The sequence below is a fragment of the Malania oleifera genome, chromosome 3 (assembly GCF_029873635.1).
Source record: "Malania oleifera isolate guangnan ecotype guangnan chromosome 3, ASM2987363v1, whole genome shotgun sequence".
NCBI lineage: Eukaryota > Viridiplantae > Streptophyta > Magnoliopsida > Santalales > Ximeniaceae > Malania > Malania oleifera.
Genome location: NC_080419.1, coordinates 51,113,315 through 51,140,070, shown reverse-complemented (window position 1 = coordinate 51,140,070; position 26,756 = coordinate 51,113,315). Strand labels below are relative to the sequence as shown.

Genomic DNA, 26,756 nt, shown 5'->3' with positions numbered 1-26,756 from the left:
TTCATTTAATAAATCAAATACCAACATTTACCACCCTTACCTTAACTTTAGAGTGGTGTTTGGGATCCTCAAAACATAATTATGCTCCAGTCAAATTGACGGAGATCATTGCTAGGCCTTAAATATGAAGTCTGATCGTCGATGGGGATAATTTTAGAGTGAGAAAATGAAGAGAAAGAGAGAGAGAGAGAGAGAGAGAGAGAGAGAGAGAGAGAGAGAGAGAGAGAGAGAGAGAGAGAGAGAGAGAGGGTTTTCGTAGCTGTATGATAGAGAGTGAGAGTTTTGAATTTTTACAAGAAAAATGACTTGCAACCCGTTTATAGTATTCTGTGTCTAGCAAAAACCATTGCCAGTTTTCTTAGACTCCCAGAAAACAGTCACTGGTTTTGTATTTAACCCATCTGATTTCACTGTTTACCCTTTTATCCGGCTGCGGTAAAAATATAACTATCGACAATTTTCTTAGCACTTTAGAAAACCGTCGCTGATTTTCTTCTCACCAGATCATTTTCCTTTTTTCTTTTATTTTTCTTATCATTTTTATTTTTCAGGTCTCTACAATTCCCCTTGAGGAGATACAACACTGTCTCTACTCCATATCCATATGTTTGCTACTCCATCAAATTACATCTTCCATTTTTTTCTACTTCTTTCACAATTAAGATATTTTCATTTGGGAAACTTAGATTAGATATTCCCCCTCTTCTTTTACTGCATAGCTAGCCAGATGATCAGCTACCACTTGTCTCATTGTCTTAGCTAAGTAGACAATGTTGTAGTCAAATAATAACATTCTCCATTAATCTATTCTCCCTAGCAATGTTGATTTTTGGAAGTTATACTTCAAAAGATCCATCCAAGAAATCAAGTGAGTTGTGTGATACAACATGTATTATCTCAACCCGTAAGTGACCCAGGCTAAAGCACAACATGTCTTTTCAACTACTAGATATATTGACTCACATTGATTAAACTTTTCACTAAGATAGTATATTGCTCTGTCTTTCTTTTTTGTTTCATCATTCAGACATAGCATGCAACCCATGGATTTCTATAGCATAGTCAAGTAGAGGATCAATGGCTTTCCAAAAGACAAAAAAAGACAAATGGAACTTGTACAGTGGTTGCTTGAGGCATAGGACCGGAGACAAGTCCAAGTTCACCTCATTGACATTAAAGGATAGTGGTGGATATGTCACCCTTGGAGACAATGTGAAAGGCAAGATTATAGGCATCAATAAAGTTGGTAAGGAACTCTCTTTGGATATTGATGATGTTTTATTGTTAGAAGGGTTAAAAAAATAATTTGCTAAGCATTAGTCAACTAAGTGACAAAGGTTTTGAAGTAACCTTCAAACAAGACAAATGCATAGTTGAACGCAGTGAAAAACATAAAACCTGGTTTATTGCTAATCGAATTGCTAACGTATATTGCATTAATTTTGCAAACCTTATATCTCAAGAAGTTCAATGCTTCGCAGTCGTGAATGAAGCCAGTTTGTTGTGGCATAGGAGATTAGGACATGCTAGTACGGATCTATTGTCCAAATTAGCAAAGAAAAACTTACTTAGGGGCTTACCTAGCACTAATTTTGTTAAGGACAAGGTTTGTGATGCTTGTCAACTTGGGAAGCAAACCAAGAAAATCTTTAAGAAAAAGAAGCATATGTCTGTTGGTAGGCCACTAGAACTTATTCATTTCGATCTATTTGGTCGCACCAGAACTCAAAGCATAGGAAGAAATCAATATGCATTCGTCATAGTTGATGACTACTCTAGGTTTACCTGGATACTCTTCTTATCCTCCCAAGATGAAGCGTATAAGATGTTGATCAACTTATGCAAGAAGCTTCAAAATGAAAAAGGGTATGATGTTCAAAACATTGGGAGTGACCGAGGTAGAGAATTCAAAAATAGAGATGTTGAAAACTACTGTATTGAACATGGAATATCTCACAACTTCTCAGCACCTCATACACCTCAACAAAATGGAGTCGTTGAAAGCAAAAATGGGTCACTTAAGGAGATGGCTAGAACTATGTTGAATGAGCATAACCTGCCTAAATATTTTTGAGCTGAAGCCGTGAACACCTCATGCTATGTAATGAACAGAGTCTCACTTAGGACTAGTCTAGAAAAGACCCCACATGAACTATGGAAAGGGAGAAAACCAAATATATCCTATTTCCATGTTTTTTTATGCAAGTGCTTTGTCTTAAATGACAAAAAGGACCTAGGAAAGTTTGATGACCAATAAGATGAAGGAATTTTCCTAGGATATGTTGTGAACAAACAATCCTTTAAAGTCTACAATAAAAGAACCCTCTTAGTTGTAAAGTATATTCACATAGAATTTGATGGGGCTAATTCATTTTCTCCTAAACCTATTGATGTTGATGAAGTTGAAGTAAGAAAAGGTTATAAGAGTTAGCAATTTAGGAAATAAAAGATTAGAGTAATGAAATCAGTAAAACTCTAAATGAGAACTCTCACAGTCAATTTGAATTTCCTAAGGAGTGGAAGTTCATAAGGAATCACCCCATAGCTCAAATTATAGGTGAACCTTCAAAAAGAGTGTCCACTAGATCATCATTAAAGAATCTGTACAATCATTGTGCATTCCTATCTCAATAGGAACCCAAGAACATAAATGAGGCAATTAATGATGAATCATGGATAATTTCCATGCAAGAAGAGTTGAATCAATTTGAAAGAAATAAGGGTTGGGAATTAGTCCCTAGACCTGCTGATCACTCTTTAATTGGCACTAAATGGGTGTTTAGGAATAAGAAGGACGAGAACGAAATTGTATTCCATAAGAAGTCTAGAGTAGTAGCTCAAGGTTACAATTAGGAAGAAGAAATAGATTATGATGAGACCTTTGCTCCAATAGCTAGAATGGAAGCGATAAGAATGCTACTAGCCTATGCATCCCACAAAAAATTCAAACTTTACCAAATGGATGTAAAAAGTGTATTTCTAAATGGATTCATAAATGAAAAAGTATATGTTGCACAACCCCCAGGGTTTGAAGACTTTCATTTTCCTAACATGTATTTAGACTAACAAAATCTCTATATGGATTAAAACAAGCTCCTAGAGCTTGGTACGAATGATTAAGTGGCTTCTTGTTAGAATGGATTTTCTAGAGGGAAAATGGATAGCACCCTATTTATAAAGTCAAAAGATAATGATATGCTTATCATACAAATATATGTTTATGACATCATCTTTGGTGCTACGAATGAGGATTTATGCAAAGACTTACCAAATGCATGCAAGATGAGTTTTAGATGAGCATGATGGGCGAGTTGATATACTTGGTTTTCAGATCAAGTAAGCTAAAAATGGCACGTTCATAAATCAATCAAAGTATATAAGAGACTTGCTTAAGAAGTTTGATATAGAAGGTAGAAAGCCATTGAGAACTTCAATGAGAACTTCTATTAGTCTTGATAGAGATGAGCAAGGAAAGTCGGTAGATATGAAATACTACCGAGGCATGATAGGTAGCCTGCTCTATTTGATTGCTAGTAGACTTGACATTATGTTCAACTTCTGTATGTGCACTCATTTTCAAGTGGCTCCTAAAGAATCTCACCAAATGGCTGTTAAGAGGATCTTGAGGTATTTGATAGGTACTATTGACTTAGGTCTTCAGTATCCTAAAGATACAACATTTGAAATGATTAGCTATTCGGATGTAGATTATGCCGCATGTAAGATAGATAGAAAAAGTACTAGTAGCACTTGCCACTTTTTAGGACGATCCCTCATATCTTGGTTCTCCAAGAAACAAAATTCTATGGCATTGTCTACTATTGAGGCTGAATACGTTGCAGTAGGTAGTTGTTGTGCACAAACTCTATACAGGGAATAACAACTCAAGGATTTTAATTTGGAATATTCGGTTGTACCAATCAAATGTGATAACACAAGTGTCATAAATATTTTTAAAAATCCCATTTCTTACTCTAGGATCAAGCATATTGACATTTGACATCATTTCCTTAGAGATAATGTGCAAAAGGAAGATATAATTCTTGAATTCGCAAATACAAATGAACAATGGGCTGACATATTTACTAAACCTCTTTCAGAGGATAAGTTCATCTCAATACGATGAGAATTATGTTTATTACATAGTAGAGAGGTGATTTGAGAAGAAGACTTTAATATGAATGAGTGGATGAGATAAAAAGAATATGTACGTCATAAGCCTTGAAGGACAGGCGACTGACACCTTAGTGTCAGTCGACCGAAACTTCACTGACTCACTAGTATTTTAGGTTCAAGATCTTTAGGCAAATGACTATTTGAGTGCAGTCGACTGACTTGCTACTAACTTGTGAAATTTTGAAGAAATACACTGGTCAGGCAATTGACTCTTCGAGCTCAATCGACTGACTTACGACGGTATATATATTTAGTGTTCGTAAAAACCCTAACTTTTCACATCTCAGTCAACTGACCGTATATCTCCACTTTCTCGAAGTGTCTCTCCTTCGTTCCCAGGTCCATTTTGAAGAAAATATCATCGATTAATCTTCGAAAGATCCTTCTATATTTCAGTTTCATCTCATTTTTGAAGGATTTACCGATTTATTTTTTTTTTCGAAATCATGCCTAGAACCAAGCATGCGGCTAATCGCGGTCCCTCATCAGGCAAAGATGATTCCAACGATATTATGCGATGGTTGATGACACCCCATGCCAAGGAATTCTATCGAAAACATCTCCACTCTACTAAATCCGTTTTTGGTAAGGTTTTAGATCTTGATGTTAGGGATTTATACTGAAAGACATGCTTTATGTAATCGGTTTTAGTATTTATTAATAACTTCAGTTATTCCATTTTAATGAGAATCTTTGTGAGCAATGTTTGTCTGACATTATTTATTTAATGATTACGCATGTGTGTAGTACGACTTATACAAAGATGATTAGATCATTATTTCTTATAGAATATAAGTTTATTGTTCATAGTATTAAATGAAATTGGACACACCATTGGTAGGACTATAGCACAAGGTTTTAATAGGTATGTCTTGACTATTGGGAATGGTATTGTTCCAACTCCTTGTGCTAGTACACTTTGTTTGTATTAAACAGGATCGTCTTGGAGTAATTGTTTTTATACTGACTATATAAAACAATTAATACCTTATGGTTATTATGAGTGCTTATGCTCTTAATCCTGATATGATTATTGGACACATGCATATAATGTTTATTACTTTGATTCATAGAAGAGTGAGATTCTTTATGGGTCAAAATACTCAGTGAGTTGGGTGATGACAGTATGTGTATGAAGAACATTAATTATTGATTGAATCCACGTCACGGTATCGGGATTGATGATACCCCCATGAGGAAGCTTTTAAGTTTTTATTGTGTTAAACCCTGCAGGTGGATTTTGAATCCGGCACATCAAATAAGTTAAGTGGAAGGTCTCAGGGAATTAATATGTCAATTAATTAAATTTTCAGTAATTTAATTTAATAGACGGGTATTTGTAAGCTTTACATAGGAAGATAAATAAGCATTTAATAATTGGAGCTCAAAATTTAATTTTGAATATGATAAGGAGTGCAATTATTCTTCAGTGGTATGAATTATAATTAACGTAATTAAGGATGAATTCGGGTCGGATTAGGAATTCTTAATTACGTGGGAGGCCCTAGTCATATTTGCCTAGAGGTCCCTATTGTAGCCTATATATACACATGCTCCATTTAGCAGCTAGGGGAGATGAGCAAACTCTCACAGAGGCAGACGTTTTCATGAGAGAAGAAAACCCTAGAAGCCACTTATGAGCCCACTCTCTTAGGCGTAAGGTGTGTTCAAGGAATACAGTAGAAGATTCCTGATCATCTTCAAGAGTTCATTTTCGTACTTGCAGATTCAGGATCAAACCAGACAGATCTCGTAGGTATAATCCTAATCACGTAATTAGGGATTGCATGATCTGACTATTTTTTTGTTATCCGTATACACCACAACCAGATCTTAGGGCTATTCCACAAGTCCCTTCAATTGGTGTCAGAGCCTTAGTTGATGCTCCATACGGATAATAATATCGTGTTCTTCGAAAATTAAATCAATGCATGCTTAGGGTAGAACGTGTGTATGTACTTACCTCCGTTTTACAGTGTTCTGTTCGGAAATTATGGTCACATGAATGTATGTTTTATGATTGCGATTGTTTATTACAAGATTCGTAGCATGTGAACTCCGGCTATGGAGGCATAGGATTTTGCAATCTAATGCAGCTTCATCACACGAATGTATGTTTTGTGATTGTGATTGTTTACTATAAGATTCGTAGCATGAGAACTTTGGTTATGGAGGTATAGAATTTTGTAATCTAATGCAGCTTCATCCGAGAAGGAGGCACAATTGCAGCGTGTGCATAGCAATGGTGAAAAGTTGGAAAAACCCTAGAACAGTGATGCAGTTTTTCGTTCCTTTTTTGAATTTGAATTTGAATTTGTTTTTGAATTTGAATTTGAATTTAAATTTGAATTTGAATTTGAATTTGACATTAAATTTACCTGGATCCCTGTGACCTGGTCGGGTAGGTCGAACCCTGCCGGGGGCGCTGCCCAGCACTGCGTAATGGCAAACAAGGATGCACGGTGTTATGATGCAAGCTGCTTGACCATAATAGCCGAATATTTATTATATCATATTTCTTGTTTATATATGCTTGCTTGGCATATTTGTTGTTCTTGCGTTATGTCATTAGCATGTAAAATTTAAAATTTCAATGTTGGTTTATGCATGTGCAACTAGAGAATAAAATTAATTCCCAGATTATAATACATTTTTTTATAAAAAAAAAATATTAAGGGAATTTGGAATTTTATTTGTTGCGTGTAATTTAGTTACCAATATTGGAGTATTAAATTTATTTGAATATTAAACACGCGTTTGTATCCCTCATGAATTAAATAACTAAGTGGGTGAGGGAATTTTTATCTATAAATCTCATGGTCTCCATCACTAGTTCATAGGTGAAGTAATTAATTTTATGTGATGATATTAGTATCTTCCTCCCCATCGGATGGAATTAATTACAGACTCTCCAAGTATAAACTCTAGTAATTGTTAGTATTGGGTCTACTCTTCATTTGGGGATTCATTACGGGACAATATGTCTAGTATTATGTGATGGTAAACACTTAGCTATGAATAATAGTATCCTCACCATCTGAGTCACTGCTATTGTTTATAAGACCAAAGCTAAGTCAGCAGTTAAATTTTGCTTGGCATAGTTACTTGCTTAGATAGTAAAATTAATAGGTCCTCACCTGTTTACACAAATGTTGAATAGTAGACGACCTCCCATCGAGGTATACTACTCACGATGGGCTAGGTTGCTGACAAATTTTTAAAAGAAACTATTAGTAGAGGGAACCATATTCTTTTAATTGAATTAAAAGTTTATTATTGCTCATTATATTTTGTTGTAATATATGATTTTCAGGATTAAAATGGCTTTCAATCCCCTGGCTATTATTCTAAAGAAAAAACAAACTGGTTGGACCTAATTATATTGACTGGAAAAGGAACTTGGATATTATACTGACAACAGAGGAGTACAAGTGCATGCTCGTAGAGGTATGTCCATGAAAACCTAGTGAAGGGGCAACCGATGAGGAAACCCTGGCTTATCGGAAGTGGATTAAGGTTGATGAGATAGCGTGGTGTTACATTTTGGCATCTATGTCGAATGTTCTACAACATTAGCATCAGTCTATGCTTTCTGCCTACAATATAATGCAAAACCTCAAAGAAATGTTTAGGGATCAAAATTGTGCTGTTAGGCAGACTGCTATGAAGGAACTTATGAATACGACTGTGGCAGAAGGGACGCTACTAAGGGATCATGTTCTTAAGATGATTGGTCTTCTCAATGAGCCAAATATCCTTGGAGCTAAAATAGATGGGGAAACCCAGGTCGATATCATTCTCCAGTTACTGTTTGACTCTTTCAAGCAGTTTTTCCTGAACTACAACATGAATAAGCTCTCTTACTCATTTGCAAAACTACCTAAAGAGCTTCAAGCAGCTGAGGGCCTCATCAGGAATCTAACTATTTCTCTTCTGACTGAGAAAGGTTCTTCTTCTAGGCCAAAAGGCCGAAAGAAGCAGAAAAAGGTTCAGAAACCATAGGGAGCTCCTCCAGTAGTGTTGAATTAGGTGTAATCCCAAGAGGGGGTGTGAATTGGGTATTTTAATATTCTTTGAATCTATTTTCCACTTAATTCCTACTTGTTTATTTAATCCCTAAAAATTCAATTTACCAATGAGTCCTAATTACCCAACTAATTGTGTGCAATGTTATTCAACCTATATATGCAATACGAACAATTTAAGTATAGTGCTGAAAGTAAATAGTAAAGGGAAGAGAGAAGACAAATGCGGTTTTTATGAGGTTCAGTCAACTCGGCCTACGTCCTCGCCTTGAGCAACCACTCAAGGATTTCATTAAAATCCATGTTCCTTAAATTGGGATGGAGCTTCCCTTATAATACGCTGCGTACAAGAGGCACAACTCCCTCCTACTCCGCTATTTACAAGAGATACTGCTCTCTCCTCAATTCCCGGTTCACACACTGAACCATGAATACAATAGAATCTATAAAAACACTCGAAAATGCTTCCAAACAAAAGTTCGTGAGTACAATTCAAATTCCTAATACATTAACATATGATAAAATTTGAAGCTCAGAATGTATGAAACGGTATAATCGTTTATATATGATATGCTTGAACACAAAAATCCCTTTTTATCAAGTCTCCCAAAAATTTTTGTATAAAAACAATGCTTTGGAGATCTTGGGTTAGATCTTTGAATATAAATATAACTTTGTAGATTGCAAAGATGCCAAACACACTTTGTCAAACAAACAATATTTCTCTAAATATTTCAAACTCAATGTGATCTTGATAATATTGACTTAATGTATATATATGTATGTATCCATAAGATGATAATGCCAAAGATCAACAAACTTAATATTTGATTTTCAGAAAATATCCTTCAATATGTATATAGATAGTTATGCACTTCTAAGGATATAGGTATATTCAAATAGTTTAGATGTATTCAAAAATATCAGCTTTAAACTAAGAATACACTTGAATAAAGAAACTTTAATCAATGGTCAAATACAAAACTTGCTCAAGTACTGAATTTGTCAAAAACGATCTTTATATGAATGTGAAAACTCAATATCAAGTTTCTCTAAAGATATCAAAATAGATGGTGATATGAGATTCTCTAACAAAATTAAACGTAATAACCAAACCTCAACCAAGTTGAAGCACAAGATGTATAATAGAGATCCTTTAGATTTTCTGAGGTGATTTGCCCAAAGATGATGTGTAGAAACTAGAGCGTAGGCAAACATACAAAAATCAACTTAAGTATCTCAGTTTTCTTTTCAACAAGATGTGTTCTTCGCTTTACGTTGATCTTCTTGTGTTTAGCTTACGTACTAGGGTTTAGATAATCAGTATTTATAGTGTCTTACCCTTAGAATTGATCTCAACCGTTGGATCAAAAGATAGCTCGCGTGTTTACACAATAAAAATTAAAATTTTTATCTTTCTAGCAAGTTCAGACGACTGAGGTCAAAGGCCCAGATGACCGAAGTCACTTTTATCCTTCGAAAAAATAGCCTAGACATAGGGTCGGACGATAGAGGTCAAGGGTCAGACGATCAAAGTGTCGAGTTCAGACGACCGAGGTCAAGGTTCAGTCATCTGAGGTGCTTCTGCCAATTTCTGTTTTTCACCCAAAAATCTTCAAACGGCTGAACCTATTCTTCAGACGTCTGAGGAAATTCTTCAGTTAACCAAACTTAAAGTTTAGTCAACCGAAGTCCCCAATTTTTGCATATTTACTTTCATGTTCAAAAATCTGTTTTACTTGGCTCTTTTATAAAAACATTTTCCAGGGTTTTGACATTAATTCTAAGTCCATGAATGTCCCTTAATGATGTTCATGAAATGCATGAGTCCTAAATTCGTTCTAAGGTATATGCTGAGCCTTTAAATCATATGAAAATGTAAATACATGAGGTCTAAATACCCATTCCCAAGATATGCTTGAACTTTGCCGCTTGCATCTTGATTCTCGTACTCTTTGAGTTCCATGGATCTTACCAAGATATGTGTGCTTTACTTTAAGGCTTCCATGACTTGTTATCCTTCCATGCATGCTTAATATGGTTCCTGTTCACAAACTCAATGCACAGATCAAATACCAAGTGATTTGTCATTATCAAAACCGAATTGGACTCATAGAGTCAACAAGTAGTGTGTGGGCCGCAGGATGGAGTGAAAAAGCCTAAGGGCAAGTGTTTTCACTACAAGTAGCTAGGGCACTGGAAATCACAATGTCTAGTTTATCTCGCCAAAAAAATAACAAAGGTATATCTCATTCACTAGTAGTTGAAACGTGTTTAGAGGTGATATCTACCAGTACCTGGTGTGTAGATACGGGAGCCACTAATCATATATGCAATTCTTTGCAGGGGTTCTAGCAAACCCGCCAGCTAAGTGATGGGGAGATTTAAGTAATCTGGGAGATGGCATGAGAGTGTCAGTAGTTGCAGTAGGAGATATTCGCATTTCTTTTAGTAGAGATAGGATTTTAATATTGAAAAACTCTCTTTATATATGTTCCATTAGAAGGAGTTTGGTCTCAATTTTCAAGTTGGTTGATTACGGATATTCCGTTTATTTTAATAACTCAGTTGTTATTAAGTTAAATAAACGTTTTATCTATTCTAGTACATCAGTGAATGATTTTTATATTATTAATCATGTTTCTCCTACAGTGCAACTAAATGAATTGAATAACACTGATAAACTACCATGTAAGAGAAAGAAACCTTATAAATTGAACCAAACTTATCTTTAGCACTTATGCCTAGGTTATATTAATCTGAGACGGATTTCAAGGCTAGTTCAAAATGGACCATTAGGTTCATTAAAAGTGAAGGCACTGCCAGTCTATGAATCCTACTTAAAAGGTAAGATGACCAAGCGGCCCTTTTCGACCAAGGGTTATAGAGCAAAAAAGGCATTAGAACTAGTTCACTCTAATTTGCATGGCCCCACGAATATCCATGCTAGAGGTGGCTTTGAGTATTTTGTTACTTTCATTGAAAATTACTCAAGGTATCGGTATATTTATTTCATGCTCCGTAAGTATGAATGCTTTAAGAAATTCAAGGTATTTAAGGAAGAAACGGATAAGCATCAGGGTAAATGTATCAAGACACTACGATCTGATTGTGGTGGCAAGTACCTTTTAGGAGGATTTGCAGATTACTTATCAGATAAGGGAATTGAATCCTAGTTGTCTGCACCTGGTATGCCACAATAGAATGGTGTAGCAGAAAGAAGGAATAGAACTCTTATGGACATGATCAGATCAATGATGAGTTGTTCAGATTTTTCTAATTCGTTTTGGGGCACGCACTAGAAACAGCAGCCTATATTCTAAACTTGGTCTCATCTAAGTCAGTACCTACTACACCCATAGAATTGTGGACTTGGCACAAACCTAGTGTGATGCCCTAATTTTCATACCATTTTTATCCAATAAATAATAAAGATTAATCAAAAATACCAAAACATCGACCACGTCAAAATCTCTGATACCATATCGGCATAACCCGACCTGAAATGGGTACCAGGTAATCAGTCAAACTTATATAAACAACCCTAACAGTGGAATTCAATAATTAAAAACCATCTAGAATACAAATACCCAGAGTAATATACATCCATATATATATATAAGTGTAACCAATTTCCAAAACAGTAAAACACCCAGGGGTAACATACATCCCTAGCTTAAAACACTCACCCTGTCTATTAGGGTGTAGGCTCCCCTATACCTCGGAGCTCTATCTCCTAGTCTGTCACAGTTTCCTAAAATATTTAGATATTTGGGTGAGACACATCTCAGTAAGACGGAATAAATTATTTACAGTGTGTGGTAGTAAGAGTTTTGTTATATCATAATATTCTTATTTCAGTGATAATACCATCTAAGAAAAATATACCATTTATACTCATAATCATATAGATACAAAACAAGGGCTTTTATAAGCTTTAATTCCATTTTCCAACTCATTCACATGCAACCCATATTTATTAGCAAAAGTTCTTGAGGATAGGGGAGATTACACGCCCATACATGTAGCTCCCCTATGCTCTAATATAGTTTGTAACCTTACCCAATTAACTCGGGTATGGCTACAACTGATACTTATCAGGGCACTCACCTTACTCAGTAAGCCCTCATGCGGAGAGTTTTCTAGCACATGAGTGTTATTAAACTCACACTCTTTTTTTTTTTTCTCATTTTCATTTCATCATCTAGCACATGAGTGTCCTAGGTAACAAATACATACATGTCTATAACTCATGGTTGCCCTGAGAATATTCTCCACGCCATGCTTCCCCCTATGGTTGAGGTTATGCAACCCAAAGGCAGGATCTAAACCACGGTTGGCCTACCCGGTTAGATAAAAAAAAACAATCTATATACCCGTTTATAGTACGAATGGCCTACCAAACCCTGGTCCGAAATCCAAAGGGCAAAACTACCCTTCTTACTAGCTCATGTGACTACCATGCCACACTCTCCATGAGACCGCGTGGTTGCACTTATCATCCATTAGCATCGGTGCCCTGCCTTCTATCACAATCCATCCATCAGGGTTCACATTTCCAAATTTACACATTCACATTTCAGCATTTCCATTTTCAAATTCACATTTCACTATTCAAAATTAAGTATTCACATTGCAGTATTTGCATCACAATATTCACATTACAGAATTCACATTCCAACATTCACATTTTCATATTCTCATTTCAATATTCGCATTGCAGTACTCACATTCCAACATTCACATTTCATATTCTCATTTCAATATTCACATTGCAATGTTCACATTTTCATATTCACATTTCAATATTCACAATAGGTTCTCATTTCACGTATGTTAGCTTTACCGTGATCCCAAGATGGGGGGTGAATTGGTATTTTTAAATTTTACCTTCTAAGTATTCCTCCTAGCAGCAGTATGTTCACAAGCCTAGGGTCAATCTAGTGCAAATGATGTAAATGTGCCAGAGATCAGATGAAGCAGTTTAAACAATCACACAAGTATCAGAAAGCAGTAAAGAGAAGATGACACGCGGATATGTTATCGAGGTTCGGCCAACCGCCTACGTCCCCGCCTTGGCTAACCAGCACAAGGATTATCACAATACCTTGCTCACTTAAACGGGTGGAGCGTCACCTATACAAACCAGGTCAAATTACCACAGGGCTGACCTCAACCTTAACCAGGTCAATTAGCGGGGCTGACCTCAACCTTTACACCAATCCTTACCGGGCTGGATTACCGCCCCCTCAGGCCACGCCTGGAATCTCTCAGATATACAATCAAAGGTACAATACAATTGTGCTTTCAAGTAAAGCAGATATGTACCACAAATGCGCACAAACACAAACACCACAAGTGATTTAAAATGTAAGCTCTGTGTGGTCTAAATATGTCAATCTCTCAACTATGTTTTCTATCAGTGTAACACGTACGTGAGAGTGTCAATAATAATCTGTGCACTTCAAAATATTCAGTCAAGAGTGTTCACACAGAATACCAAGCAAGCCTCAATATTATCAATCAATAGAATGCGTATGTGCTTGTATTGCAAAGTAGATAATCTTTGTTTTCGGTAAATGATATATATTTATAAAACTTGTACAAACAATACCACAAAGATTTATATATCACACACACACGAATATCCTTTCCCAAATATATCAATATGAACACCACAAGATATTCAAATATGTTTGAAAGTATTTTTGCAATCTCCAAACAAAAATGAACTTCCTAAGATATTGCAACTAGAGTGCAATACTTGGGATGTCACAAAGAGTCTTTCTTAGGGCAGGCTTATTGGCAAAGCCTCCTAAGAAAACTTAGGTTATGCTCTCAAAAATCGATTCAAATACACAGCAATATGAAGAGCTAACCAAAAATAAAAAACTCAATACACTTACAAATGATTTGGATAGATGAAGAGTGTAAGCTTGAGTAGGTTTTCAAAGTAATGTAAGTAGTAGGAGGCAAATATGAGTATTTGGCTTGAGAGAAAATTTTTCTTAATTTATTTGCTAATCCGTGCTTAATCCACCAAATGAAGGAGTATATATAGACATACCAAGAATTTTGACCGTTGGGGACTTATTAGGAATTTTCAGAATAGATTAATGACACTTAAGAAAATTTAACCCTGTTTAAAAAATTTAATCGCGGTAAAAAAATCAGGGCAACCCGAGAGGTCCGGTCGACCAAAAGTAGCTCGGTCGACCGGGACTCAAGTAGCTCGGTCGACCGAGGGCATTTTGAACTAAGGGGTCGGTCGACCGGGTAAGGGCGATTTTTGAAATCTCCGAGTTTCGGTCGACCGAGGCCTTTTTGAACTGCACGGCTCGGTCGACCGAGTTGTTGGGAATTCTCCCGAGGCGCTTCGGTCGACCGAGTTGTTGGAGTACAAAAGTGGTCGGTCGACCGGGGGGTCAAATAGTTGACTCCTAGGTGGTTCGGTCGACCGAGGTCAAATGACCTGTATGGGGTCGGTCGACCGGGACCGGGTCAAATAGTTGACCCGGACCGGTTTCGGTCGACCGGGCCAATTTGAACTGTTTGGCTCGGTCGACCGAAAGTGCACCAAGTGTGCATTTCGGTCCCGAATTGACCCAACTCAATCAATTTTAAGTGCCTAATAAACATATGTGCATATGTGTGTGTCCTAAGGCCACTTGGGGTCTAATTTTGAAGACACCGAAAAAGTCCGGTGTCGGTCGACCTTCGGTCGCCCGAAGGTATACTCTAAGGTCTTTCTATGGTTCGGTTTGAGCTTACAAAGTAAATCATTCATGTGATGTGTGTGAGCTTATTACAAACCAGTACCCTAATTACTATTACAGACAGCCTAATTACTATTACAGACAAAATTCACTTAGAGATATTACAATTGGGAATATGAAATTGTCTTCAAGCTTTCACGTGCCCTTGAATGTATGTTAGTATAAACCTGCACATGAACTGGATATTTATTAAATACAATTGAGTTTGTCATTATCAAAACCAGGGTGTGACCTATAAGGTCAACATTCTCCCCCTTTTTGATGATGACAAACTCGATTGGCAAAACTATAGGGTTAGGGTTAAGCCTTGAGAAGGCTCCCCCTCACAAAATGCATCCAATTTTGCCTTTCTGTCCATCTCCCCCTTTTGGCAACAGCAAAAAGGGTCATCAGAATTAAAGGAACAGGCTTGGATTAGGTACATTTACACAAGACTAATGTTGGTAGAGTGCCGTTTTGAAAAATTTTGGCAGAGTGCCGTTTGTAAATAGGACTTTCGAAAAATAAACCTGTGTAAGTGTAACCTGTTTGAGTTTATATTTCCTAACAGTTTATCCACAACTACTCAAACAGTTCAGTATAAGCCAATTATAGCAAATAAACTTTCAAAATGGCCATGAATTGGACAAATAATGCAATCATAGGCAATAGTCAATATGAACATGCAATAAGTGAACGTATGACATAAGCACTCAGTCAACAACCAACTTTCACAATATAAAGCAGCTCCCCCTAAATTTGTGCAAGTTATAGAATATATTAGATTATGAAGCTTCTCTATTATGCATTAAGCCTAACTCCCATCTAATTTGTATAAATCTATCCTCAGGTAGTGGCTTAGTGAATATATCGGCCCACTGTTCATTTGTGCATACAAACTCAAGAGCCACATCCCCTTTTTGCACATGATCACGAAGGAAATGATGTCTAATCTCAATGTGTTTAGTTCGTGAATGTGAGATAGGATTTTTAGAGATGTTGATTGCACTAGTATTATCACATTTAATCGGTATTGTTTCATAGTGCAATCCAAAATCCACAAGTTGTTGTTTCATATAAAGAGTTTGGGCACAACAACTTCCAGCTGCAATATATTCAGCTTCGGCGGTAAATAAGGCAACTGAGTTTTGTTTCTTGGAGAACCAAGAAACAAGAGATTGTCCTAAGTAATGGCAAGTGCCGCTAGTGCTTTTTCTATCAACCTTACTACCGGCAAAGTCAGCATCAGTGTAACTGACAATCTCAAAAGTAGTATGCTTAGGGTACCAAAGTCCTAACTCTATAGTTCCAACTAGATACCTAAGGATTCGTTTAACAGCTTTCAGATGAGATTCCTTAGGGTTAGCCTGAAATCTAGCACACATGCACACACTAAACATAATATCAGGCCTACTAGCAGTGAGGTATAGGAGACTTCCAATCATGCCACGGTATAATTTTACATCAACAGGGATCCCTTGTTCATCTTTATCAAGTTTTATGGAAGAGTTCATAGGTGTGCCAAGAATTTTACAATCTTCCATATTAAATTTCTTTAGCAAGTCCCTTATGTATTTAGATTGGCATATGAAAGTTCCATGATTAGCTTGCTTAATTTGTAGACCTAAGAAGAAACTAAGTTCACCCATCATGCTCATTTCAAACTCACTTTGCATGCATTTGGCAAACTCATTACACAACTCATCATTGGTTCCTCCAAAAATGATATCATCCACATAAATCTGAACGAGGAGCATATCATCATTTTTGGACTTGATGAAAAGTGTAGTGTCAATCTTGCCACGGGTAAACTCATTTTCTAATAGAAAACCACTAAGCCTCTCATACCAAGCTCTAGGAGCTTGTTTCAATCCATACAGGGCTTTAGACAACCGGTAAACATGATCGGGATATTTATGATTCTCGAAACCGGGTGGTTGTTCTACATATACCTCTTCATTGATGTAGCCATTTAAAAATGCGCTTTTAACATCCATTTGAAACAATTTAAAATTTTTAAAAGCGGCAAAGGCAAGTAGCATACGAATGGCTTCTAATCTAGCAACAGGAGCATATGTTTCATCAAAATCAATCCCTTCCTGTTGGTTGTATCCTTGGGCAACTAGTCTGCCTTTATTCCTAGTTACTACCCCATTTTCATCTTTCTTATTTCTATATACCCATTTAGTTCCAATGATGGTGTGCTCATTTGGCCTAGGAACTAAGGTCCACACTTTGCTTCTTTCAAATTGATTAAGTTCTTCTTGCATGGACATTACCTAAGATTCATCTTCTATGGCTTCTTTAATATTTTTAGGTTCTTCTTGGGATAAGAAAGCGGAGTGGTTTACTATATTTCTCAATGATGATCTGGTGGCTACTCCGCGGGATGGTTCGCCTATGATTTGATCTATAGGATGACTTCTAATGTATTTCCAATCTTTAGGCAATTCTTGATTTCCATTCTCATTATCCTCAAGTGATTTTTCGTTTGCTTCTTGATTTTCACTTGCATTATTTTCAATGGACATTTTCTCTAAACATTTTCTAATATCAATATCATCTTCATCATCTTTGTTAGAGAATGGATTAGACTCATCAAATAGAACATGAATGGATTCAATTACGGCTAAAGTTCTTTTATTGAAAACTCTATATGCTTTACTATTAAGTGCATAGCCTAGGAAGATGCCTTCATCAGATTTAGAGTCAAATTTTCCTAGATGCTCGTTATCTTTAAGCACAAAGCATTTACAACCAAATACATGAAAATAGGAAATATTAGGCTTATGGTTGTTCCACAATTCATAAGGAGTTTTATTAATTGATGGTCTAATCAACACCCTATTCATAACATAGCATGCGGTATTAATGGCCTCGGCCCAAAAATATTTAGGTAAGTTATGCTCATTCAACATAGTTCTTCCCATTTCTTGTAGTGACCTATTCTTTCTTTCAACTACACCATTTTGTTGAGGTGTCCTAGGTGCAGAAAAATTATGAGATATACCTTCTAAGTCACAATATTTTTCTATGCTTTCATTTTTGAATTCCGTGCCTCTATCACTTCTTATGTGAGTGATTTTATATCCTTTTTCATTCTGAATTCTCCTGCAAAGTTTGGTGAAATGTTCACATGATTCATTTTTATGTGCAAGAAATAACACCCATGTGAATCTAGAAAAATCGTCCACAATTACAAAAGCATAAGATTTACCACCAAGACTTTGCACAGAATTAGGCCCAAATAAATCTAGGTGAAGCAACTCCAATGGTCTAGTAGTAGATATGAATTTCTTTTTCTTAAAACTAGATTTTGTTTGCTTACCCATTTGACATGCATCACAAATTTTGTCCTTTACAAAAGACATTTTAGGCAAACCTTTAACCAATTCTTTTCTAACAAGTTTAGACAACAAGTCCATGCTAGCATGCCCCAAACGCCTATGCCACAACCAACTAGCTTCATTTATAGCAGAAAAACATGTTACTTGTTGCGAAGCTAAATTATCAAGAGATGTAGTGTAAACATTTTCATGTCTCTCAGCAGTAAAGAGTACTTTGTGGTCTGTTTTATTTTCTACTATGCATTTGTCATTCTCAAGTGATACTTTATATCCTATATCACACAATTGACTTATGCTAAGTTGATTATGTTTCAATCCATCAACCAACAGAACATTATCGATAGTAGGAGAGGAATCCTTACCAACCTTACCTACCCCGACGATGCGTCCTTTGGCATTGTCACCAAATGTCACGTAGCCTCCATCCTTGGGAACAATTGAAGTGAATTTTCCCTTGTCACCGGTCATGTGTCGTGAGCACCCACTGTCTAAGTACCACCGGTCCTTGGATGGGGATGATTTTAGACATACCTGCAAAATAAGCTAAGTGACTGATGCTGGTCCCCAAATTTTATTGGGTCCATGGGGGTTAGTAGCAGGGTCTCCTTTAACTACCCATACGTTTCTGATTTTAGCATGCTTATTCCTAAGTGGACAATCAAATTGAATGTGACCAATCTGTTTGCATTTAAAAAATTTCAGTCTACACTTAGGTTCTTTAGGAGGGATATGAGATTTTGATTCTCGTGTAAAATGTCCTAAGTAAAGATTAGGTCGTCTAATATTTTCAATGCCATTAAAACCAAGACCCTCTTTACTTAAAGAATTTCTTTGGGCACCAAGTAGTTTTTCAATATTTTCTTTGCCCTTTGTGAATTTAAAAATGATTGTGGAGCTATCATCCACTTTCCTCTCAAGCTCAACAATAGTAGTATCCTTTTCTTTTAAAATAGATGCATGAGAGGTTTTTGCCATATTAAACAATTTAGACCAATTGTCACATTTCTTTTTCAAATTTTCATTCTCTTTGGTCATTTTGCCCAATAATTTTGAAACACGGATATATTCAAATTGCAATTGTATAAATGTAGGCATGCTGTCAGAATCACAATCATCAGATGAACAATAAGAAGATGAAGAACTAGAAGACGATACCTCATCCCCGTGTGCCATTAAGCACCAGTTAGCGACCTCCGTGTCACTATGATCCGAGTCTGAGTTGCTGCTGCTGAATTGATCCCATGAAGTACCAGCCTTCATGGCTCTTTTATTTTTCTTAGCCTCCTTTTTCAGAAGTGGGCAGTCGGGTTTGATGTGCCCCACTTTGTTGCAGTTGTAGCATGTAGGAGCATTTGATTTTTCCTTTCTTTTGCTGGACTCTCCCTTCTCATTAGTGGAGTCTCTATATTTTTTAAATGGCTTCCTGTTCTTCCTGAAGAATCTACTAAACTTTTTAGTTAGCATAGCCATTTCCTCATCAGTGTCAGACTCACTATACTCACTAAAAGTGTCGTTAGATGCTTTTAGTGCAGTCACCTTCTTAGCCCTGTTATGCTCATTGAGTCTTTCATTTATGGACAGTTCATAAGTGATTAAGGAACCTATCAATTCGTCTAAGCTCATGGCCTTAAGGTCTCTACCCTCAGCAATGGCCGTAGCCTTAGCTTCCCAAAAGGAGGCAAGCCTCTAAGGATCTTCCTGATCATTTCATATGTGGGATATGTCTTTCCTAATGCATGCAGTGAGTTTATGATATGTGTGAATCTAGTGTACATGCTCTGAATGGACTCACCTACATTCATCCTAAAGGCCTCATACTCACTGGTCAACATATCTATCCTACTGTCTTTCACATCTCTAGTACCCTCATACGTGACCTCTAATTTATCCCATATTTCTTTTGCAGTTGAACATGCCATAATCCTGTTAAATTCATTCACATCAAGACTACAATATAAAATATTCATAGCAGTGGCATTAAGACTAACGGCTTTCATATCATCATCATCATATTCATCCTCAGTCTTAGGAACCCTAGCTGCACCCTCAATTCTCATAGGGACATAGTTTCCCTTAGAGACAATCCTCCACACCTTCCAATCAGTATTCTGAAGGTAGATGCGCATCCTCTGTTTCCAGAAGGTGTAATTAACACCGCTAAAAACAGGAGGTCGTGTGGAAGATGGTCCCTCAGGGAAAGGGGTCACGGAGCTATGAGCCATATGTGAACTTTGTGCAAAATAACAATCAGTCTATGCAACCTGGCTCTGATACCAATTGTTAGCTTTACCGTGATCCCAAGAGGGGGGGTGAATTGGTATTTTTAAATTTTACCTTCTAAGTATTCCTCCTAGCAGCAGTATGTTCACAAGCCTAGGGTCAATCTAGTGCAAATGATGTAAATGTGCCAGAGATCAGATGAAGCAGTTTAAACAATCACACAAGTATCAGAAAGCAGTAAAGAGAAGATGACACGCGGATATGTTATCGAGGTTCGGCCAACCGCCTACGTCCCCGCCTTGGCTAACCAGCACAAGGATTATCACAATACCTTGCTCACTTAAACGGGTGGAGCGTCACCTATACAAACCAGGTCAAATTACCACAGGGCTGACCTCAACCTTAACCAGGTCAATTAGCGGGGCTGACCTCAACCTTTACACCAATCCTTACCGGGCTGGATTACCGCCCCCTCAGGCCACGCCTGGAATCTCTCAGATATACAATCAAAGGTACAATACAATTGTGCTTTCAAGTAAAGCAGATATGTACCACAAATGCGCACAAACACAAACACCACAAGTGATTTAAAATGTAAGCTCTGTGTGGTCTAAATATGTCAATCTCTCAACTATGTTTTCTATCAGTGTAACACGTACGTGAGAGTGTCAATAATAATCTGTGCACTTCAAAATATTCAGTCAAGAGTGTTCACACAGAATACCAAGCAAGCCTCAATATTATCAATCAATAGAATGCGTATGTGCTTGTATTGCAAAGTAGATAATCTTTGTTTTCGGTAAATGATATATATTTATAAAACTTGTACAAACAATACCACAAAGATTTATATATCACACACACACGAATATCCTTTCCCAAATATATCAATATGAACACCACAAGATATTCAAATATGTTTGAAAGTATTTTTGCAATCTCCAAACAAAAATGAACTTCCTAAGATATTGCAACTAGAGTGCAATACTTGGGATGTCACAAAGAGTCTTTCTTAGGGCAGGCTTATTGGCAAAGCCTCCTAAGAAAACTTAGGTTATGCTCTCAAAAATCGATTCAAATACACAGCAATATGAAGAGCTAACCAAAAATAAAAAAACTCAATACACTTACAAATGATTTGGATAGATGAAGAGTGTAAGCTTAAGTAGGTTTTCAAAGTAATGTAAGTAGTAGGAGGCAAATATGAGTATTTGGCTTGAGAGAAAATTTTTCTTAATTTATTTGCTAATCCGTGCTTAATCCACCAAATGAAGGAGTATATATAGACATACCAAGAATTTTGACCGTTGGGGACTTATTAGGAATTTTCAGAATAGATTAATGACACTTAAGAAAATTTAACCCTGTTTAAAAAATTTAATCGCGGTAAAAAAATCAGGGCAACCCGAGAGGTCCGGTCGACTAAAAGTAGCTCGGTCGACCGGGACTCAAGTAGCTCGGTCGACCGAGGGCATTTTGAACTAAGGGGTCGGTCGACCGGGTAAGGGCGATTTTTGAAATCTCCGAGTTTCGGTCGACCGAGGCCTTTTTGAACTGCACGGCTCGGTCGACCGAGTTGTTGGGAATTCTCCCGAGGCGATTCGGTCGACCGAGTTATTGGAGTACAAAAGTGGTCGGTCGACCGGGGGGTCAAATAGTTGACTCCTAGGTGGTTCGGTCGACCGAGGTCAAATGACCTGTATGGGGTCGGTCGACCGGGACCGGGTCAAATAGTTGACCCGGACCGGTTTCGGTCGACCGGGCCAATTTGAACTGTTTGGCTCGGTCGACCGAAAGTGCACCAAGTGTGCATTTCGGTCCCGAATTGACCCAACTCAATCAATTTTAAGTGCCTAATAAACATATGTGCATATGTGTGTGTCCTAAGGCCACTTGGGGTCTAATTTTGAAGACACCGAAAAAGTCCGGTGTCCTAAGGTCTTTCTATGGTTCGGTTTGAGCTTACAAAGTAAATCATTCATGTGATGTGTGTGAGCTTATTACAAACCAGTACCCTAATTACTATTACAGACAGCCTAATTACTATTACAGACAAAATTCACTTAGAGATATTACAATTGGGAATATGAAATTGTCTTCAAGCTTTCACGTGCCCTTGAATGTATGTTAGTATAAACCTGCACATGAACTGGATATTTATTAAATACAATTGAGTTTGTCATTATCAAAACCAGGGTGTGACCTATAAGGTCAACAACGTATTTCAACATTTCTCAATATAAAACATATCATTATTTTATACTACCATATTTATCATAGAAATCATTTCTATACATATATATATCATGTTCCATCAATTTTTCCAGTAAACATATCCATGTTACATATTTCATCATTTCCCATAAAATACCTTTCGATATATCATTTTTCATTGTTTTTCAATAAAACAATTCTCTTATCATTACAATTCGGTATATAAACATCATTGAGTTTCTCTTATATTCTTTTCTGCACAAAAAGTTTCAATATATGTTTTTCTCATATTCTCATAGATCACCATGCAGTTCACACAACCCAGTTTCAAACATGTTCTCAGTATAACTCTTTTGCCACACAGTTTCATCTGTTATTCATATTATAATATACACAATTAAAATATCATATCACCATTTTTACATATTTATTCAACCCGTAATTTATAAAAATATTGCACTAATTTATTCCCCTCACTTGGCTTATTGAGAGGTCCACTAGCACCCTAGATCCTACGCTCCACGGTGTTCGCAGTTCAAAAGCCTGAAATTCACATTTCCCCAAATTAATCAACTCAATTCCCAAAACAATTCTCATTTAACACTTCCTAAGTTCCGAATACTTCAAATAACCCATAAAACCCTAAAATACCTCAATTACCCTGATTTTTGGGATGGTGCCCAAGAACTCCAAACTAACAATCCGCTCCGGCTAAGTTACAGAGAATCTTTCCATGAACCTTGTGGCAGTTCTTGATCATTAATTCGGGCTATAACGAAGCCAAAATTGAAGAGAGAGAGAGAGAGAGAGAGAGAGAGAGAGAGAGAGAGAGAGTGAAAACCATAGGGTAGAAAGAAATATCGAGAGGAGAGAGAAATTGTCACTAGAAAACGATCAAAAACCTATTTATAGGACAGGCTTCATTGACGAGTTAAAGTGATTCATTGACAAGCCCACGAAGGCACTTCATCGATGAGGAGGCTTGTTCGTCGACGAACTTGAAATTTTCTGAAATTTTCTGACTCTCGGTATCTTCTCATCGACGAGACATGTGTACTTCACCGATGTGACCTAAAGGTACATTCATTGACGAAGACCACTGGTTCGTCGATGAATCCCTGCTAATCCCCCTTTTATTGATTCCTTCTCTTTCATTTCTTTTCTTTTATTACTTTCATTAATTAAATTTTATGGGTCTCTACATTTTCCATTCCTTATAAAATTTCGTTCTCAAAATTGCTATTCATCACCTTTTCATCTTTAAAGAAAACATCCCAATTTTATTAATTACCCTTACTTATGGCAGAGGAATACCGTGGTTACATTTACGGTCTTGGGAGATTACAATAACCCAAGCAAAACTTTCCCAAAACAATTCTTATCATAAAACCAAAAACACTATCTATCTTACACTACACTATACAAATCAACATGCATACCTTGTTATTTACTTTTACTCTGATTGGCTCAGCTCTAAGCTCCCATGAATAAATATGGATACCTCTGGCACATCTGTTCCTCTGATTCCCATGAAACCTCCTCAACTACATAATTGTGCCATAGCACTTTTACCAGTGGAATTCTCTTTCTACGTAACTCTTGTTCCTTCCAGTATAAAATCTGCACTGGCTTCTCTTCATATAAGGCATCCCCAAGCTCTAGTGCCTTATAACTGATCACATGAGAGGGATCTAGGACGTATTTTCTTAACTTGGAGATATGAAATATGTCATGGATTCTACACAAAATCGGTGGTAACGCCAACCTATAGGCAATTGGATCCACTCTTTTAAGAATCTCGAATGGTCCAATATACCCAGGGCTCAGTTTACCCTTCCTCCCAAATCTCATAACTCCTTTCATTGGTGCCACTTTTAGAAATACATAATCTCCTATGTCAAATTCCAACTCTTGCCTACAAGTATCTATATAACTCTTCTACCGACTCTATGTTGTTTTGATCCTGTTTCTAATAAGTCTGACTTTATCAAGAGTCTGTTGTATCAGCTCTGGCCCCAAAATCTATCTTTCTCCAATCTCTTCCCAATACAATGGGGATCGGCACCTCCTACCGTACAACATTTATATGGTGTCATCCCAATGCTGGTCTGATAGCCGTTAATATAAGCAAACTCGACCAGTGGCATAAACTATATCCAACTACCTTCGAAATCTAGCACACAATCTCGTAGCATATCCTCCAGTATCTGTATCATCCTCTCCATCTGGCCATCTATCTAATGATGAAATATTGTGCTGAACATCAACTGAGAACTTATAGCCTTTTGTAAACTCCTCCAAAACTAGGATGTTAACCATGGGTCTCGGTCCGATACTATGGAAACTGGTATGCCATGCAATCTAACTATCTCTTGAATATATAAATCTGCAAGTCTACTCGACAAGTAGTTAACTCTGATAGGTAGGAAATGAGTAGTCTTTTTCAGTCGATCTACGACTACCCAAATGGTATCCTGTCCATGTAGTGACAGTGGTAATCCTGTGACAAAATCCATCGCTATATGTTCCCACTTCCACTCAAAGATGTGGAATGGCCGCAATGATCTTGCTAATCTCTGATACTCAGCTTTCACCTACTGGCATGTCAAACACTGCTTTACAAACTCAATGATCTCTCTTTTCATATTGCTCCACCAAAAAGACTCCCGAAGATACCTATATATTTTAGTGCTACCTAGGTGTACAGTATATAGGGATTGGTGCGCTTCCTTCAAAATAACTTTCTTAATCTCAAGGTCGGCAGGTACACACAGCCTAGTATAGAACCTCAAGGCTCCATCATTTGAGATACTTAAATCTGCCTCCTGACCATCATATACTTTTCCTATAAGCTCTACTAACTCTGCATCACTGATCTGAGCCACTTTAATCCTTTCCTGCTGGGTCAACTGTAATACCAGATTGACAATAAATGCCTAATGATCGCCCTCTACAAGTTCCACATCGAGCCTTTCTAAATCCATCTGAATGAGATGTTGCATCACCACTGTAGATACTGATGAACCTACTAATTTTTGACTCAGAGCATCAGCTAGTACATTAACCTTTCCTGAGTGGTAACTCATAGTGCAGTCATAATCTTTTATCAGCTCCAACTATCTCCTCTATCTCATGTTTAATTTTTTCTGTATGAAAAAGTATTTCAAACTCTTATGATCGGTGAGAATCTCACACCTACCCCCATAAATATAGTGTCTCCAAATCTTTAGTGAGTAAACCACCGTTGCTAACTCTAGATCATGGGTAGGGTAATTCTTCTCATATTTTTTCAATTGTCGAGAGGCATATGCTACAATTCTCCCCTACTGCATCAGAACACATCCGAGCCCTTTATATGACACGTCACTGTAAATCACAAAACCCTTTTCTCCTAAAGGAATCATCAACACAGGTGCAGTGATGAGTTGCTGCTTTAACTCTTGAAAGCTCAGTTGACATTCGTCGGTCCACTCGAACTTCCCACCTTTCCTAGTCAATATAGTCAACAAGCCCAATCCTTAACAAATCTGCAGTAATACCTAACCAATCCCAAGAAACTTTTGATCTTCTGTACATTCTTCGGCTGTACCCAGTCTACTACCGCCTCAATCTTGCTCAGATCTACTGAAATACCACCCCTAAATACCACGTGTCCAAGGAAGGTAACTTGCTCCAGCCAGAACTCACACTTCTTGAATTTCACATAGAGTTTCCTTTCTCTCATAACTTGAAGCACTATCCTCAGATGTTCCTCGTGCTCCTCTACACTTTTTGAATACACTAGTATGTCACCAATGAACACTACCATGAACTGATCTAAATACTGGTGGAAGACCCAGTTCTTCAAATTCATAAATACTGTAAAGGCATTTTTCAGTCCAAACGGCATAACCAAGAATTTGTAATGGCCATACCGAGTCCTAAATGTTGTCTTTGGAACAACCTCTACTCTAACCCTTACTTGATGATACCCAGACCATAGATCTATTTTAAAAAAAATGTGTGTCCCTTGTAATTGA

At 37.1% G+C, this 26,756-nt stretch overlaps 1 pseudogene; it reads right to left on the bottom strand.

Moving 5' to 3' along the window:
- Window positions 1-15,741: 15,741 nt before the first annotated feature.
- LOC131151310 (uncharacterized) lies at window positions 15,742-20,489 on the bottom strand (annotated as a pseudogene).
- Window positions 20,490-26,756: the final 6,267 nt, after the last annotated feature.